General features: G+C 40.0%; 1 protein-coding gene across 2 annotated transcripts in view; it reads left to right on the top strand.

Annotated features, from left to right (window-relative positions):
• The first annotated feature begins 3072 nt into the window (after nt 1-3072).
• Nucleotides 3073-18938, top strand: part of dlgap3 (DLG associated protein 3) — a 166213-nt gene continuing 150347 nt past the window's right edge. For both annotated transcript variants that reach the window (XM_023344466.1, XM_023344464.1), the window contains exon 1: nt 3073-3234. The gene's annotated coding sequence lies outside the window, so the exon portion shown is untranslated. The remainder of the gene's footprint in view (nt 3235-18938) is intronic.

The raw sequence follows: 18938 nt of genomic DNA, 5'->3' as shown, positions 1-18938 counted from the left end.
ACGTTTGCGTCTTACAAAACCAAAAAGGAAACACATTTTTAAATATGGATGCAATAAATAAATGATAGTTTTGAGGTTTTTTTCTGTAATATTCTGCGTATAATGTTTACAACAAGCTTTCAAGCTATGCTATTCATTTTCCATATTGATGGTCTATCTTTTTTCCTTTTTTAATGGATTCATTTAGTTAAATGTGAAATAGAAAAAGGTTTTATAATTAAGCATGTTATGTAGTACATATGTAGAAAATGACTTTTGCAGCTCTGTTTCTGCAGAGTAAAAATGTACTTGATTCAAATTTTTGTGAAATTGCTGCAACTGATATGGTCTTGGTTTTTGTTACATTTTGGGGGGGCGGGGGGGGGGGGTTATTTTACTGGCAATTTTATATATTTACTTTTTAATCAACTTACTACTTTTATTCATATACCCATCTGTGATATTGTGAAGCACGTCGGTCAAAATAATCTTTTGACTTGAGCTCTCGGCAAGTTCTGTTCTGTAGCAGAAGTGGCTCTTTAGATGGTAAAGGTTGTTGACCTCTGGCGCAGAACATCAAATCTCAATAACAGACGTGAAAGTTTGTAGTTGTATCATGGAAAAATGTGAAAATCTCCTTCCCACTTCTACTTTAAAGCAACCCTCGTATTATAAAACTCTGGTTTATTATAAAGTAATCAAAGGCTGGCATGATCACACTGTTGGGGACTCTAAGACGAAAGAGAGGTTTAGTTTTTCATCTCTTAACACTCCCTCCAACCCCCCTTTCACAGCCAACACATCTCTTCCTTCTATTAGTTAGCGGTGGTGAGAACAGTTCTAACCGCACACACACACTTCCACACCTTGTCAGTTTCACACAGCACTGTCACTGACCGTGGTGCTGAAACATTCTGCATCCCTAAAAAGAACATTTTAAAAAAAAGAACCCTCCAAAATGGTTCCTGTCCTCCTATCGCGAAAATCAACGGGACTATTCCCAGAAAGAAGTTAACGAGATCTCAAATCTGTGAACGCATCATCCAACGTGGCAACAAAGTTTCCCCTAAAAGATGCTGAGCTGGTGTTGGAAGAGGCGCAGCTGTAAATTAAAGTGTGGGTGGAGAGCTGCCTGATTGTCAGTGGGCGGGTGGGGGTGTATAAAAGAAAGAAAGAAAAAAAAAAATCACCCGGAGAAACAGCAAGCCAAGCAGTGGAATAATTCATTATATTTTCACACGCACAAAAAAAAAATAATACAGCAAACACAAAAAAGAAACCTGGGCTTTCTACTGGACTTCAGACACTTTTAAACATGAAAGTACTTATTTACCATGAATATTTATCAGTTGTGCAATAGGAGAACTTTGTTTTGCAAATGAAAGAAAAGAAAATTGAGCACACTGAAATGGCGTCTGGGTTTCTTTGTGCATCAGGAGTACGTCGTTCTCATCATGAAGCGTAAATGTAGCGTACAGATGTCGTCCTGCAGCGCCGGCTCGCCGCAAAGCCTCGGTTTCAGTGACTTCATTCCTCAAGCGTGATGAGAAATTAGCACTAAAGGCATGCACTGGTGCCCACGGAAATAAGGCAGCCTCTTAATTATGGACTGCCAAACAAATAAGCAAAATATGGCAAGAAAAAAAAAAAAAAGATAAACACTTAGCTAATGTACCCAGAATTTATAGGGGAAAAAATGAGTGATTATTTCCACAGCTTTCCTCTTCCTCTGCTGACACCGTTTTGACATCGAGACAGTTTCAGAATTTTTAATTAGATTCCTCAAGCTGCAAGCCTTTCGCAGAAGAATACAGAAAACAGAAAATGTGCTCGACAAATGAGTTTAGTTGATATTATTCATCCTACCACTGTTCAAGGGCAATAATCTCATGTTTATTGATGTAAAGTGATCAAACCTCTGGTGCAGGTGAAAATGGCTCTGTTAAAGTTTATTCTTTTGGATAGAGGTGAATCTTGCCACATATACACAACAGTTTGTTTGTTTTCATTAAAATGTTAAAGGAAGACGTGGGAATGGGAAAACTGTTCTATTTACTGGTAAAAAGGAGAAAAATACAAAAATCAGAGTATATTTGTATATTTATGCGTACATGTACATATGTACGCATGTATTTTGAACGACATACTGATTCATTTTGGCCCATTTTGAACGCCACTTTGCTTCTTTTTGTGCCCCTTTTTCTGTCAGTTTTTGATTCCACTCAACTTTATTGAGTCTTTTTAAAAAATATTTTTTCTTTTATCCTTTAGCTGAATCGTACAGCACTTTGGTCAACATCCAGTTCTTTACGCACTATATAATTGACATCATGTTCAGACAAAAAGGAGAAAACTCTACATTGAGGCAAACGAGTAACAATAAAGTTACACCGCCTCTGAATCCTCTCCTTCCTCCCTCCACCTACATCCTCCCTCCTTCCTTCCTGGTCTTTTTATTTGTGCTTCTTATATTCACAATCCTTCTGAATCCCTTCTCCCATCGCTCCCCATCCATTATCTCGTCCTCCATCTCTCATCCCCACCTTCTTCATCTTACATCACTGCCTCTTTCCTCTCTCATCCTTCATTTCTGCCTCGTTCCACAATCCCTATCTTTGATTCTGGTCATTCCTTACTCTCACCTATGTCCTCCCTCATCCCATGTCCAACTTGCATCCCAGATCCCTCCCTCCCTCATCCAGCCCATCATTGTGGTCACCTTGGTGGTATCTAGTGGTGGGGGTCCCTGTCTTTCTCTGGGAACTGATGTCATGGCTAACCCCCCCCCCCCCCCCCCCCCCCCCCCCACACACACACACACACACAGGTAGGACGCAGAAAGTTTCCCAGTTTAATGTAATGTGCAAAACAACAAACAACAAATGCTTAAAACTGAAAGACATGGAATCCAAACTGGAAGGCAGCAGGAGGAGATTCACTTCCGATGCGTTGGCTGTCAGCTTCGACGGTCTGATTTCTTTTCTTTCTTTTTCTTTCTATTTTTTTTTTTTTTTTTTTTTTTTAAGCCCCTCCTCGAGATGCGGAGTGGGGCCCCGCTGAGGAACCCGTGGACCAATCGGTTGCCGGTAATATTTCAGTGGGGGAGCGAGCGTTGAGTGAGGATGAGCCACTGCTGGTTGTCCTCGCTGCTGCTTCTCCATCCTCCTCTGCGCTCTCCGATCGGCGAGCTGTGGAATAGGCGTGTTTCTGTTCCTCCGACGCAGAAAAACGCAGAGAAGAAAGCCTAACTTCAAGGTAAAGAGGCATCGCCTTTAAAGCTCTTTTATTGTTGTTGGGTTTTTTTGGGGGGGAGGGGGGGGGTTAGATTAATGTATTTGATTCAAAGAGAAAGCCGAAGGTACAGGTGCCGAACGCACGGAACTGGGCTCATGCAAGAGGTGCAGCGGCTGTCATGTGCCGCTTCTGTTGGATGTGTGATGGAGATAGCTGACGGGTTGGACGGCAGAGCTTTCGCTGGTGCACTCCGTCGTTCAACATCAGGGTGTTGTGTGGGTTTCCAGCTGTGTCAACATGACGGGGGGGTTAAAAAAAGGGGGGGTTGGGGGGGGGATAAAAAGAGAAAAAAAAATCCTCACCCCCCCATTTCGCGCAAATACGCTGGAGCAAACAAAAGCGCCAAATTGCCACGAAATTGCGAACCGGAGATGAGAGAACAATTTTTAAAAAAATGTTGCCAAGCACCGAGTTTCGTTCGTGCGTAAATGTTCGCTGACCGTAAAAAAAAGAAAAAAGAAAAAAGCGCGTCCCGCTTAAAGCAATGGTTCTATCTGCGTGTGTGTGCGTGTGTGTTAAAACGTGCGTCCCGGAGAGGGATCCGCACAGGCTGCAGGGGCACCACACTGAGGCACGCTGCTGTTCAGTTCATCAAAGCAAAGTCGAGTGGAACACCAGCAGTCCCGGCGCTTTGGGACGCGAGAGGACGATTCCTCAAGACCTCCAGGAATGTCTCCCGCTAAGAGACGAAGCCTAATGTTGGAACTTGAGTCATAAAATTTGAACATTTTGGATACAGTTTTATGTGTAGAAATTGATGTGAAAAAGGTACTAGGCCATTTAGATTTCTCCTAATTTAGCTTTTTCTTTTTTATGGTGTGTGTGTGATAATGCTAGGGGGGATTTTGGTTCTTTTCTTTTAATTCTGCATTATTGAATGCTTTTTGAGTATTAAGAGTCTTTGAAGGTAACACCATTGGTGAAGTGCTTTGGATCATTGTCCTGCTGCATAACCCAAGTCTGCCTGATCTTAACCTAAAATAATGATTTGCATTGTATGTCATGAAAATTTGCTTGAGAGCAGAATTCCTGATTCCGTCACTAAGGACTTGCCGCCCCATACCATCACACCAACACCGCCACGTTTGACAGGTTCCATTCAATTAATGTTTGTATTTCTGTGGGATGTAACGGGACACACATCCTACAGGAAGTTCCACACGTATCTCGTCAATTTAAAGAGCATTTTCCCTGAAGTGTTGAGTCTTTGTTTGAGCCAGCAGTGGTTTTGGCCCGTTTCCTCTCCAGTGGCACCTATATGGCCGAGTCTCTTTCTTATTATTGATTCATGAAGCCCAATCTTAACGGCGGCGGTTGAGGTCTGCTGTACATTCGATGTTGTTCTGGACTCTTTTATAGCCTCCACAGTAAGTCATTGATAGACTCTTGGAGTTCTACTAATAGCCGGTTGAATCCTGGGAAGGATTTGATCGATTACTGGATTTTATTAATCCTCAATTCTACCAACTGTTTCTTTTTCTTAAACCAAACATTTCCTTGACTTTGTTTTTCGAACCATTTTCTTCCTAGGTTGACTTGTTTTCATCAACGTACGCTTCTCAACGTTGTCCTGATATTTCTTCTTTTTCCCTTCCAGTTATGATCTGTGATGCAACCTTTACTGTAGACATGTTGGGAGTAATTTGTAGAACCACTCTTCGTCCAAACATGGAATGTGTGCGATATCATCCAAAGCTTTGATCTCATCTGTCAGCATTTCTCAGGCTTGACCAAATCTTCTGCAGCTAGCTTTAAACAAGCTGCAGCATGATCCTCTTTTTTTTTTTTTTTTTTTTTTCTTCCTTCTTCCTCTTCCACAGTGCATTGGTGCATAGGGAGCAGTGTGGTTGAGTGAATTACTTTATTTTAATGAGAACCCATAAAAACAAGATCTTTTTGAAGCTCTCCATTAATGCTTCTTGGCTGTTGGATCCCTCTGCCAGGCGTTCTACAAGAGAAGCCTAATGATTGCTGGTTTATGATGAAATTGTTTGTTTTTTTTCCCCACAAGGCTACAACATTCAGAAGTTTAGGAAAGCTACCTTTTTGGTTATATTTTGTGTAAGACGTTTTTTGTGAAGATCCATTTGCTTTTACCAATCCTACCGCTCTGTGCAATATTTTGGCCATCAGTTGATATCGTTATGCACACAGCAGCAGTGTTGCTTTCTAAAGTTTGCTAGATTTTAGCTGGTTTCTTGGCTTTCTGTGCCATTTTACACATCATCTTCACGTGTTCAGTACTTATTTCATGCACTATTCCACATAATTTATGAACAAAGTTGTTTTCCTTTTTGGTTTTTCTGGTGTGAATTTCTTGTCAATGGAAATATTATAAATATGTTAGAAAAACATTGACTTGTTCAGTGCTCACTTTACTCACTGTATTCATTTATACTACCAGATAATACATAAGTGAGACTAAAAGATGTCTGAACTTCTACCTTCAGTAAAGTTTTAAAGTAAAGTGGGTCTGATCAGTTACCGAAATAAAGTTGTCAGAGTTGCACTATTGTGTTGAAAAATAATTCTCTAGATTTAAATTTCACTCATTTTTAATGCTTTACATTTAATTCCCTTCAAAATTCCTTTTTGCAGTGCGGTGCCGACGAGTTCCAGCACATTATTTCTTTACACTTAGGTGATTGAACGAGCTTTTAGAGCACAGCTGATCTGGAAGACATCGAATTTCCCATAAATTGCCGCTCCCTGTTTCACACAGCCGTGGCGCGGCGAAACATTTTGACTCTTGGCTCTGATGGGATTGGCTGATGTGCCAGGAGATCAGATAGTGCATCTTTGCCTGATGTACTATCTGTGAGGTTCGATGTGAATTCAAATGACTGAATAAACTCCACTAGAAGTTAATCCAGGCACTGCATGCTTTTTTTCTCTCTCTTAAAATGGATCCAGGTTGCAATTTTGAGTGATGTAGACTTGCTTTAGTCTGTATGTGCGTCCAGGATAAGCCTCGGAGCATAAATGTGACTCAGGAAATTTTATGTGACAGACCATGACGAAGTGCTTAATTGTGAAGGACATAAATGATACAAAACTCTAAAAAGTGTGGCATTTAATACCAACTTTCACTGCAATTATGTTTGCTAAATTTCCACCAGTTTAGAAATTTCTGCCTATTCTTTCCAGCTCAGTTTGATTGGACTGAATCTTTGAACGTCCATATCTGGTCTTGCCACAGTTTCTATTTTGTCTTTGGGGGTTAGGCTTTGAATAGGCCCTAGAACATAAATTCTGTGGTTCTGATTGTTTGTTTTGGTCACTATTCTGCCTCGTACTCTCAAAACTCCTGAGACTTCTAACAAGGTTTCTTTTAGCACTCGTCGCTGCACGTTTGGCTCCATCCACTTTCCACAGCTTTCATGTCCATGCCAAATAAAAGCATACCCACAGCATGATGCTGCCACTGCCACCGTTTCCCACTAGAGATCATGTGATGATGTGTCGAGATGGCTTGTGATGGCTTTGATGATAGGAGTAAGAGCTTCTTAAAGAGACAGACACCAATTTCAAGGTGTCAAAATGAAGTCATGTTGGTATTTTTATAACTGAACGTAGCATAGTTACTTGGTTTTGCTATAAAATGGCACTATGTGCATGGAAACTGAAAAATACTACCTTTTTAATAACGATATGTGATGCGGTATAAGTTTATTTAATAGGATGTATTTAGAATGAGTATAAGTGCCTGAGTTTTATAATTGTAGTTCATTAGGTTTAGCTGTGACTGTTCAGAATCTGATTGTTGTCAATGGAGTGCGATGCATAATTAAACGCTATGGAAACAGATCAAGTATTGGCTTTTTATTAAGTATGTTGCTCACATTGTCCTTAAGAGACACAAAACCAATTAATTTTAGATTGAAAATGTGTGGAAACGTTCATAAAAAAATTTAATAAAATAATTATAACACTTTAGGCTTTCATCATTTTATCAATAAAGACTTACTGACATGGTGCACAAAAAAAAAGCAGCTAATGCTAAATGAATTGCCAGACATTGCAGGCCATTATATCTCAACTGACACTCTGCAGGTCGGTGTTATATTTGAGTAGAAAAAAATTCACTTCTTTTACTGCCATTCGCTCTATGCACCTGGCAGATTCTGGTAGTCAAGATGGAAAACAAGTAAAAGAGTGTGGGATTCATTAATTGCCTTTCTCGTTGCGATATTTAAAAGTGTAATTGCAAGTGGTTGTTCTCCCTAATGCCTAACATCCCTAAAGCCGAAGAAGTTCTAATATTCTTCCGCATTTCTCGTGCGTCTTCCGAAACTTTCTGCGACACGACTTGGACGCGCTGATAAAATGTAGTGCAAATTTCCAGAAGCGCATTTTGGAACAGCCCCAATTTTTCTCTCCGAGCTCAAACCTCCTCCTTCATTAACCAGAAAAGACAGTTCATTAGCAAAACAAGACGCAATTAAAATGATGATTTCTTTATCTCAATTAGACTTAAAATTAAGGTTCCTTACTTGAACGACACACACACACACACACACACACACGAGGCTCTGCTTTGAGGCAACAATACATGTTCCAAACGTCCAACTCTTTGTTGTTTTTTTGTTTGTTTTTTCCCCACACAGAGGAGGCTCAGTGGAGATGCTCCATCTTGATGGGCAGAGGATTAAATGCTCGTCTTGGCATCACGTCTCGGGGCCCCTGCGTGTTCCCTTCTCACGGGGATAACTGATCAGGAAAAGAGGAGAAAAACAGACGTGTCAGTCTAAGTTGTGTGTGTTTCTGCCGATACAGTTACTTGGCAGACTGCGGCCCTCCCATCATTTCCATCACTCCTTGTGAAGATGTGTTAAAATAAAAAAAAAATAAACTTAAAACAAAACAATATTTTACTGCAGCTAGGCCTGTCGCAATAAATCTATTAATAATAAATAAATAATAATAATAATAATTAATGATAAACAATAAATAAAAATGGGCTCCATCATTTCCATTTGCATAATTTATCAAATTTCTCTTTCTATTTACCAAAAACTGGATGACAAAAGTCTTCAGTCTGGTGCATCGGTCTCAACTATCCCCCTTTTTTTTTTGACAATTTTGTTTACAGACTCTATAATTAATTTTATTTTTTGTTCTTTTAAAAAAATATGTAAAATATCTCTCAGTTCTAGTGTTAAATGTTGATCAGAAGTTAAAGTTAGATTTTTGAGAATGTGTTCTTGCATTATTATGCCCTTACTATCACATTACTTGAAAATTGTCTCAAAACAATATTGTTTATCGCAATAACTTCTAAGATGATTTATCGTCCAGCAAAATTTGTTATTAATACAGGCCTATACTGTTTGCTCTTGTTCTAGACTTTGTAATTGGTTCCTTAACTGTAGATACTGGTGAGTTTAGGCAGCATTTTTCTGTCTTGATCCACTTTTTAAATTTTTTTTATAAAACATAAAGATTAGGAATATAATTTAATGCACATGATTATGATCATCTCAAAATTCCTTTCATCTATCAAAGCATCTTTGGGTCATTTTCTTTATCTTTTATAAGGTATTGTGCTTGGAATGGAAAAAAAAAAAAAGAAGTCAGACAAAATTGAGTTTGGGGGGGAAAAAAACAGCCTGATGGTGCTTTTCTAATTGGAAGGAATTCATATGCAGGGTATGCAAAAAGGAAAAAAAAAAAATTGTAATTCGAAGATTATTATTTTTTGATAGCTTTTATGGAGCATTGTGGATTAGCAATCCATGACTAAACCCCTGCTTAATTCTTCTAAATGATTAATCATATAACATGAGAACTAATTGTAAAGATCATTTCACTAAATGAGCACAGAGAGGGCATTGTCAAAAAATACAGGAGGGAAGAGAGGCTAGTAGCTCACAATTGTAATATTACATAATGATGCTTATCGGATTTTAGCTGCTTTGGAGTCAGCCCTTTCAGATGTACAATCACTTAATTTCCTCAATCTAATCTGGAACTAACATAATATCTCTTTAGAGCTGAGTTATTATTATTATTATTATCATCGCTGTTTAAAACTAGGACTTGACACGAGGAGAGAGGGAGGGAGGGCAGTCGCAGTAGGAATCTGTGACAAGGTGAAGCGCTTGGAGTGTTTTCATATCATTACAGCTGCCTCTAAAGCCACCGCTGCATTAAAATCGAGGACGCAGCTCAGATTGGGTCGTTAGAAAACGCGGATGCATTCAAAGAATGGATGCGGCTCATGAGGAGGCGCTGCACGGATTTCCGAGTGTGTGTTACTACAAAGGCGGCCCCCTCACCTCCTGGACTCTCTCCATATTTTCTGATCGCCTCCTCCGCACCCACCCCGACTCACACGGCCCACGCGGAGGTCACTTTGCATTCAGCATATCAATGAAGAGAGTTGAACTCCAGAGACGGAAATATTCTACCTTACGTGCTCAAGTATCTCGACCATTTTCATATTTCGTCATGTTAAAATCCTAAACTTCAGTGTCTTTTGTTTGGATTTTACCCGATATTCCAACACGATGTAATTGTGAAATGGAAAGAAAATGTTGAGGGATTTTGAACACAAATGCATATTTATTATACGTAAGCAAAAAAACCTTGATTCAAAGCTTTAGGGTGCATTCACACCTGTGCAGTTTAGTCTAGTTCATAATCTAGTTTGTTTGCCTAGAAAGTCTGGCCTGTTTGGGGAGGTGTGAATCCTCAATCGCACATGTTGCAGACCTCAAAAGCGAACTGTGGTCCGCCTAAAATCCTAGGTGTTGGTTCAGTTGAAGTGAACTCTGGTGCGGTCCGAATGCGTAATGTGAACGCCGACTGCAATGGAGCTCACTCCAAAAGCAGGAAGTGGACTAAATTGCAGGGCATTCTGGGTAAATACAACCAAAACAAATGTCTAACACTAGTGGAAGAAATGGCTCATTGTCTTTTGCCAAAGACAAAGGAGAAATCCTGCAACCGCTCAAATATGACACCGCTCCATTTTTGTTCGCGTTTTGTCAAGAAGAAAGTTGTCCTCTTGTCGTCTTCGGAGATTTTTGTCGCTTCCTTCAGTAGTTCTTGGTGCAGCGCCACCACAGGCGAGGAGGGTGAACAGGTTTGATAAAGTGCAGAGCGAAAGCTAACCGCAGCAGCTGAAAATGTAACAAATGTTGCAACTTGGCGCCACTATCAAAACATCTGCTGGACTACCAGATGTGAAAACAACCCAAGTGGCAGAATCTGTTGACAAGGCAGCTGTTCTTCATTTGCTTCGCTACTACTACACATGTAGCAAGCTAGGTTAAGTGGTAAAGCGCCAACACGGAATGAATGTGACGCACAATTCTCATGACTGATGCCGCTAGTCTGGAGGTGCGGTGTGAGGGCTGTAGCTCCAAGGTGGAGCTTTGTAGAAATAGGCGGAGCATTGTGAGAGCAAGCGTTTAGGCTCCTCCAAATGGTTGCCACGGGAGATTTAAGGATCATTCAAACGTGCATGACGGAATTAAAGCAACATTCCAGTTATGTTTATTATTATTATTTTTATAGGGGAATAACGCTAACATTATAACATGACGTAAACCTTTTAATATATTTTACATAAGACTCTCCCTTTAAAGCCCCAATTAAATACGCTGGAGTTTGTAGCTTTAATGTGACAAAACATGAAAAAGTACAAGTGACACAAACGTGTTTGCATGGTACCGTAAAGATCCGATTACAAGATGAATGCGTTCTATGTACTCCTAATTGGGAGTCATGCTGAACCCTAACCCTAACCCAACTGGAGTCGAATAAATCAGAGCACAAAAAACTGCAGATGTGCAGAGAGAAGCTTGATATTTTAGTGACCCTAATGGTTGTTTTTCACAGACTAACTCATAGGTACGTAGTAGATCTTAGCTGACAACGGAGGCAACCATGACAGATTCTTGGTCTAATTGGACTAACTCGCCAATATGTCGGCGCGGTAATTAACAGTATAACATTGCCCTTGGAGGTAATCAGTAGGTGAAACATCAGACATTTAAAGGGCCGCCTGTCCAGAAGCTGTGTGTTCAGGATTTGATTGGTCGGCGTTAGGACTGACGGGTGAGGACAGCCGGGATGATTTGATGTTTAAAATGTTGCTGAAGCTGAAAAAAGCAGCTTCAGATTCTTTGTAAAGCAGGGCATGTCCTCGTCTTAGGTTCTGTTTAGATGATAGCTGAGGCTATGAAACAGGTAATGAAAGTGGGATGAGTTGAATTAATGATGTTCGATGGGACAAAATATGCTGAATTGTTTTGATCTTTTTGCCAGCGTCCATTAAGAGCTGCATTACTTTGATGTTGATTAATCACACATGAATATGACACTTTTCCTGTCACAAGTACTCTTAGCATGTAAAAAAGAGCTGCCCGATGTCATGGATCTCACTAATGAGCTTTTTAATATACTGTATGTAGAACATAAAAAAATAGATCCGTTTAAAGTGTGCACATCCTTAAGGTTGCTCATTTGAGGACCAGTTCTGCCGATTTCATTGCGAAACCCTATGATGGCGATTGTGTTGAAAAAGACTTAAGTAGCAAGACTTATTTAAAAAAAGAGAGAAAAAAAACTATTAAATTAATCTTTTAATAAAAGTCGAACACACACACGCCCACACACACGCCCACACACCTATGTAAAACACATGTTGTTTTTGTGTTCTTGTCCTTACTTGTATGATTTTATTTATTTATTTTTTTAATTTATTGGTGACAAATGTTTTAGGTCACAAAGTTAACTGTACTCAGTCAAATGCAATCTAAGTAATATGGTCCAAGCATCTGTTTGTGACCTTAAGCTTGACCTATTTAGCAGGACAATCAGCCAAAAGGGATTTGGATGCAAAGTCAGGACTTAAATTGAATTGAGATGCTGTGGACTGACTGAATTTAAAACAAAAAGTTAACCAAATTCCTCCCTCAGTGACAAAAGAAAAACCCTGACTAGTTAACTGTTATCGCAAATGCATTATAAATAGCGTTTTCCCCTAATAAATGAATTGCACTCTCATTATTTTTCTCTGACATTATAATAGCTTTGGTAAGTATTTGTGTGACTAAAAGGATAAAAACAGAAGAAATCCGTTTAAACTCCTGAATGAACTTTGCTTACTCTCCTCAGGGCTGTACTTACCCATGTTTCAAGTTACACTTTTTCCTTCCACTCAACTTTCCATCAATATGCTTGAAGTCAGGACTTTGTGGTCTTCTATAGCAATAGCGTTTTGTAGCTTACCCTTTTTGTGGGGTTTTCCTAGTTGTTGTTAGTCACAGAATGGCTCTAGCAACATTTCAGGAGAAAAAGTCATTCATCTGTTGGTCTTATGTAATATTTAGACTTTCTGAAGCTGAATCATGAGTTTTCATTAGCCCCAAGCCCTAATCATCAAAATTAACAGAAGTAATCACTTGAAATGTATGCCTCCGCATGAAAAGAAACTGAGTATCACATTTAAAATGGAATTACTGAAATAAATGAACATTTTCATGACGTCCTGCTCCATGCTGTCCGTTTGTCATAAAGCTCAACTTTTTCATTCCAGCCTGCAGCTAAAGATGAGTCGCACAAACTTAGACGAAATTCATTTCACTTCTTTTTTTTTTCTAGCTTTAACATAAAGAGAACAATCTGAATGTTTGACAAAGCTACATCGTGGGATAGGAAAATATCATCTTCCTATGAAGATTTTCATGCGATTTTGTAGATCTTAAGGGTTTCTAACACAACTTCAGTGCTAGTCCTCCATTTTCAAAGAAAAGGGCAGAACACGTCGACTCTTACGGTCGTTTTGTTAGAACTAAGCCTACCAGTTTGGAGAGAAGCGGGTGTTGGTGGATTCCTGCCGTCTTTATAGATCATGTTGTTTTTATCAGGTTCAAATCAGCTCATTCCTCCAGGGTCTGTCCCATCATCTCTGCTGGAGCGGGGAGTCCTTTTTCTTTTTTAATCACGAGAGACTGCCTAAGGTAAACTTTTTTTCCTTGGGTTTAACTGGGTCAGTGTCAGCTTGCCCTCTCCAGCAGAGTGCAAACGTTCCAGATTTGAGATATGATTTGAAGATGTGCTTGTGGCGCACACCGAGGGAAGCCGTTGTTGTTTATATCTTTTCTGGCATCTCTGTGCTTTGCGGACAACAACCAGCTAGCTTCTGTATTCTATGTTTTTATTTGGGTCTTTGAATCAAAATGATTAGTGTTATGTGTTAAATCAATTCAGACTATAACCAAGAACACACAAGTTGGCAAAAATAACCATTTCCTGTTCAGCCAACTGCAGTTTTGTTACAAAGCTAACATTTTATTCCATTTTATTAACATTTTATTATACATTATGTTTAGTTGAACAACCAAATGATTATGGAAATAATTCCAGCTCCCCATGTCTGGCCCCACTCTTTGTGCCTAATAAAAACACTCCTAATAAACGTTAAAATAACAGAACCCGATCGCTCTGTGGTCCATTTGGCTGAATGAGTAGGAAATGAAAAAAGCCAAAGAACAATGTAGAGTGGAAAATGGTAAAAGATTGAGTTTTTTATTTTATATTTGTCTGGCAATAATAGCAGGGCTATAGTTTGGTATCATTAGATTGGGTACAACTAAAGTAATCAGACTGCAGTGAGGTGACCTTTAACCTGCATTTAGTCAAAGCAACCAGACTTCCTTGATTTTCTTATTTTGTTGTTTTTAGTCAATTAGGAGTACAGAGAAATGCATATTTTTGATTTTACTGAAACCTACTTCTCTTCCTTCTCATTCTTTAATTTTTGACTCAATTTTAAATCCACGTTTATCCCGAGAAACGTAGAGAAATTCCCTGTTTTCATGTCAAAGGCATCAATCATTCGAAAGAGAAAGTAGATGACCGTCCTTTCCTTCCTTCAGACTGATAGAATACCCGACTGATTAGTGGAGTTGTGCCCACTGGGATTAAAGCCAGCCCAGCTTCTCAGATACCCCCTACTTTTCCTGTTTACTTCTGTTTTTTTTTTTTTTTTAAAACCTTCATTGTCTCATCTCCAGGCTAAAATAAGCCTGGCAACAATGCAGACGCTAATAAGCGCGCCATATTGTCACTGGTCCTGGTTTAGCTGAGGAGAGACACACACACTCGTGCCCCCGTGCACACCATCGGTGCCTCGGTGGAGCTACTCTTACTGGAGTGTCGCCACCTTGTCTTGACACATTTCCCCCTTGACGCTGCATATTTAATCGCTCCCGCCGCCGCATAACGGGGGCAACCGGAACCAAAGCACGGCCACACGGTCATGCGTTTGCAGTACATATCTCGAGACCACTTATCGTCTGTGAAGATGATGTAACGGTGAGAAACGGAACGCCGGCTCAAGCTCCCAGCGGGCCGATGGCAAAAACCGTGTGCTGGAAATCGTCTAGCGGATGGGACCAAAAAGAAGAAAAACAAATAAATGAGTTAAAGAGCTCGCAGGCGAGCGGCAAGGTTAAAGAGGCGAGGGTAATTGCTGTAACTTATCTGGGTGGAAAAATGTTTGCTCATGTTCAGAGTGTGCTCTTGTCTGATGCACTTGGGCATGAAATTGTTCCCCTTTCCACCTAGCAAGCCCCAAGCCTAAGTCCACTGCCCATCGTTGGCCAGCCAAGGTGGCCCGTTTTTTGTGTGTGTGTGTTTATGTGCATGTGTGTTTGCTCTTGGTCGCCTCTGTGAGTGTTTACCTTGACGGTTTTGCTGATGAGCGTGTTACATTTGGGAGTGGGGGGTCGGTTAAGCGAGAGGGCGAGCGCTGGGCATCAGCTGGGCCCTCTTTATTCCTCGCCGACTGACAGAATGAGTGAACAAACGCTGCAGTGATTACAGGCTGCGTGAAGAACTGCAGAATGATCACAGAAGCGGTTCACGCCTAAATCCGAGGCAGAGGCGAGAGGACCGCGGCTGGAGGGCTCCCACGAAGCGGAAGCGCATTAGCATATCTTCATTCAGTTTCACCATTGGCGGAATGGTGTGTTTGTGTGTGGCTGGGTGTGTTTTGGGGATGTTTGGGTTTCAATCCTGCTTTTTCGTCCGCGATTGATTGGATTGGGTAATTCCATGATAGACAACCACGAGTCGTTGGCGTCAATTTCCGTGGGGAAAAAAGTTCAGGTCACACAGCAATTTCTGTCTGAATGGATTTTTGTGTGTTTGTGAACCCAATCAAAGCCCGAATTGAATACATTCAGCTGTTTTCATGTGTTTGGGGGGGGAAAAAGAAAAAAATACCCGCCTCACATGTTGTGCGTTTACATCTGTGCATCTGTGATAAATATTATTTAGTAATCGTCAAGGGAGAATGCTAACATTCTCTGCAGCGTTTGACACGAGAGTTGGGTGAGCGAGAAATAATAGCTCCAGTTTGCAACCCGATGTAAAAAGTGTGTTATTCTTTCTTCGTTTCTGTAATTTTTATGAACAACTCCAAAGGCAATACATGCAGTTCACACATAAAAAAAAGTCTATTAATGCTTATTCTCCATCAAGGCGTGAATTACACATACAGCAAGTTCTGAGTTTGAAATATTCATGAGTTGTAGCAGCCAGAAAAAGTCAAATACGTCTCTCATCTGGTGGCTTATCTGCACTATTTCACTAAAAGGTTTAATCCCACACCAAAGGGCAGCTAAGTGTACCACTTTACCTCGGTATGGGGTTGCCACAGTATCAACTTTGTGTGTGGGGGAAAAAAAAATCACTTGGTTGCTTTATTCTTAATATTCTGCAGCCTAACCTGCCATACTCTTGTTTAAAAAAAGCATTCAAATAAAATAAACTTTTATGGTAACAATCTCACACACAAACCCCACCCCCACAATTCAACCTTTAAGAATTGTTGAATTCTTTAGGTTTACTATATTCTGTAGGGGAAAAAAAATCCAAGAATAAGAAATGTTAAATTCTTCAAAATACACTTTTTTTTGCTAGACTGGAATTTAAAAGCCTGTAGGGTTTAGGTTAGAAACGTGTCAGACCCACTGTTGGTTGTTATCCATAAAAGCACCTGTAACTATGATGTACGTCTCTTGCTTGTAATTGTCCCAGATCTTCACCTCGGCTGTAATTGAGTGTGATTTCTGTTTCTATAGGAAATGAGAAATCCTCCTACAATGGTATCGACTTAACGAAACCAGTAAGATATATGGGAGAGGTGAAACACTGCTACTGTTCCAATATCCTTGATCCTTTTCATCAAAGAGAAATATGCTAAGTAAGTTAACAATCTTGGATAGAAATAATGGCGTCTTTATTTCATAGTGATTGTTGAATTCTTAAAAATAAAACTATAGTCATCGGTTTGTGGCTACAAAGGGTGAGTACTGGACTTAGTTTATGTACGGTACTTAAAACGGGTTGATTGACTTGCGGTGAAATTATCTCTCCCAAGTGGCAGGAGAAATGGAGAATACATTCTAGTAGAAGTAGACTGACGCTCCGACTAAATGACTTGTTTAACTGGATCTACATGCGGTCCAGACAACGACGTTCCCTCTTTTGACTGGAGCCGTAAGAAGGACGTGCGTTACTTGCCCAGATGATCAGAGGATGGAGAGACGGCGATGTGGCGGGGGCAGAAAGATAATAGAGAGGCTAGGTTAGGATTATAGCCTAATGAAGTGGATGAACCATTACATCGATGACTCAGATTGAAGGGGTGGCAGTCATTTGATGAATGGATGATGGGAAAGGATGAGATTGGGGGGGGGGGGAGACATGTTAAATAATGAAGAGAAATGGTGTTCAAAAGCTACAACATGGGGGCTTGTCATTTTATTTGCCCTTAATATTTTACTCTGTCTTGTGTTCTTTAATACTCAACTTTAAGTCTAAAAAGAGAATCTTTTGACTGAGAAATTTGAACAGAGTAATAATCACGAGTAAAAGCTTTGCTCAAAGAAAAGACATCGGTGTCTTTTGAAAGATGAAGATGCAGCTGGAAATTAAAAGTTGAGGATATTCACATGTCTTCTGATCCCTAAATATGTCTCGAGCGTTTTTATAATTTTTCTGGTTATAGATGAAGGTTTTTTTCTTTTTACAGTGTGCACAGTAAAAAGAAAAAGGTTAAATAAATAAATTAGCTTTCCTTTACAAAAATTGTGAAACGGTAATCACACATGGGTGTAAGACGATGATTTGAACATTTTTCAAATATGTTTGCTACTATTCTTTTATGAATCCAACATTGATTTAAATTTCTCATTTCGGTTTCATAATGACTATGCTAAGTCTTCGGGATGTGACGATGCGATGGATGACGACCCTGTTTGGACCAGAAGCAGAAAACTGCGTAATATCTAAGCTAACTAACCACTGAAATACTAATCTATGAAAGTACTAATTGAGCAGAACATTACAACTTCTCTGCCCTTTTCCACTTTACAGCTGGTTGGTTTAATAAGGATCTGATTTTTATTCAATTACTTTTCCTGTCATCCATGACAGACCCATTAAAACCAGCATAAACTGGTTTATGCTGGTTACATTACATTACATCCAAATTGTTCCATTTTATTTACTTTTTTTTTTGACAACCTGCCCGTTCCTATTTTTACACTTCTTCCCACTGTCACACCTTCCTTCACTGCATTTCTAATTTTCCCTGCCTACTGTGACTTTATTTTTTGCACTTCTCATTTAGCATTTCCCACTTCCCGAGCTCCCTTCTTCCATTCTCTTCCCCTTGCATCTCAATTACCCGTCCCGCTTTTAGAGTCTCCTAACCCATTTTGCCCAGCTTTCGTTTAATAACATCCGTCTCATTCTTTTATTTTAATGTTTGCCTTAGCTCCTCCAGATATCTCTCTTCCCCTTTGCTGCCCTCGTCTCCTTGTGACCTCCATCTTTTCTTCTCTCTCTCAGTAAAAAACCTTTCTGCCACTCCAACACTTCTCTCTCCTGGTTTTTTTTTTGTCTCTTTTTGCCTCCTCTCTACAGGCCCCTCTCTCTCTTATAAACAGGGCAGGTGGCAGAGAGTGCACTTTCGGTGGCACATGCCTTCACTCAGATTTAAATAGATAATGGCAGAGTCTAGTGCTTGTTGGGCCCTTTGAATAATGCAGGAGATCCTGAAGGCATTGTTGCCAGGCATCACTGATGGCGACATGCATAAACCAGCTCACAAGCTTGCAATATTGATACCATGAGCAGATAGGAGGGGTGGTGTTCAGCCTTCCGTACGTTGGCATTTCTGACCGCTACCGTCGAGGTTAATGGTACTGCCATGTAAAGCGGGGAGCTTCAGTTGTTTAAACAAATGCACATTAATGATGGATGTTTTTCTGGTCTTGGTGCTTTTTGTTGTTGTTGTTGTTAGGTGTAGCGTAAGCGATATGTAAACAAGCAACGGCAATTTTGAAAGGAAAAATGGCTCTTTCAGTTTGAAACGTCCTTTTACCGGTATCATTTTTACTTTGGACAGGGACAACTTGTGCACCAAAAAAAAGTAGTTTGCGCAACCAGATGCCATGTTCAATGAAGGAATAAAATATCTGATTATTTGGTGACAACTGACTGTTTCAGCGTATTCCCGATCACAGCTGGTGTAGAGAGAAAGCTCCTGGTTTAACATGCTACTGACGTTTTTCAGAGATTCTCTTTGAGTTCATCTGAAGGTTCATTGGCCGGTTATTAATAAATTGTGTGTGATCTTT

This window comes from Xiphophorus maculatus, chromosome 13 (assembly GCF_002775205.1).
Source record: "Xiphophorus maculatus strain JP 163 A chromosome 13, X_maculatus-5.0-male, whole genome shotgun sequence".
Lineage (NCBI taxonomy): Eukaryota > Metazoa > Chordata > Actinopteri > Cyprinodontiformes > Poeciliidae > Xiphophorus > Xiphophorus maculatus.
Note: the sequence above shows the minus strand (reverse complement) of the source record. Positions and strands in the feature narration are given on the sequence as shown.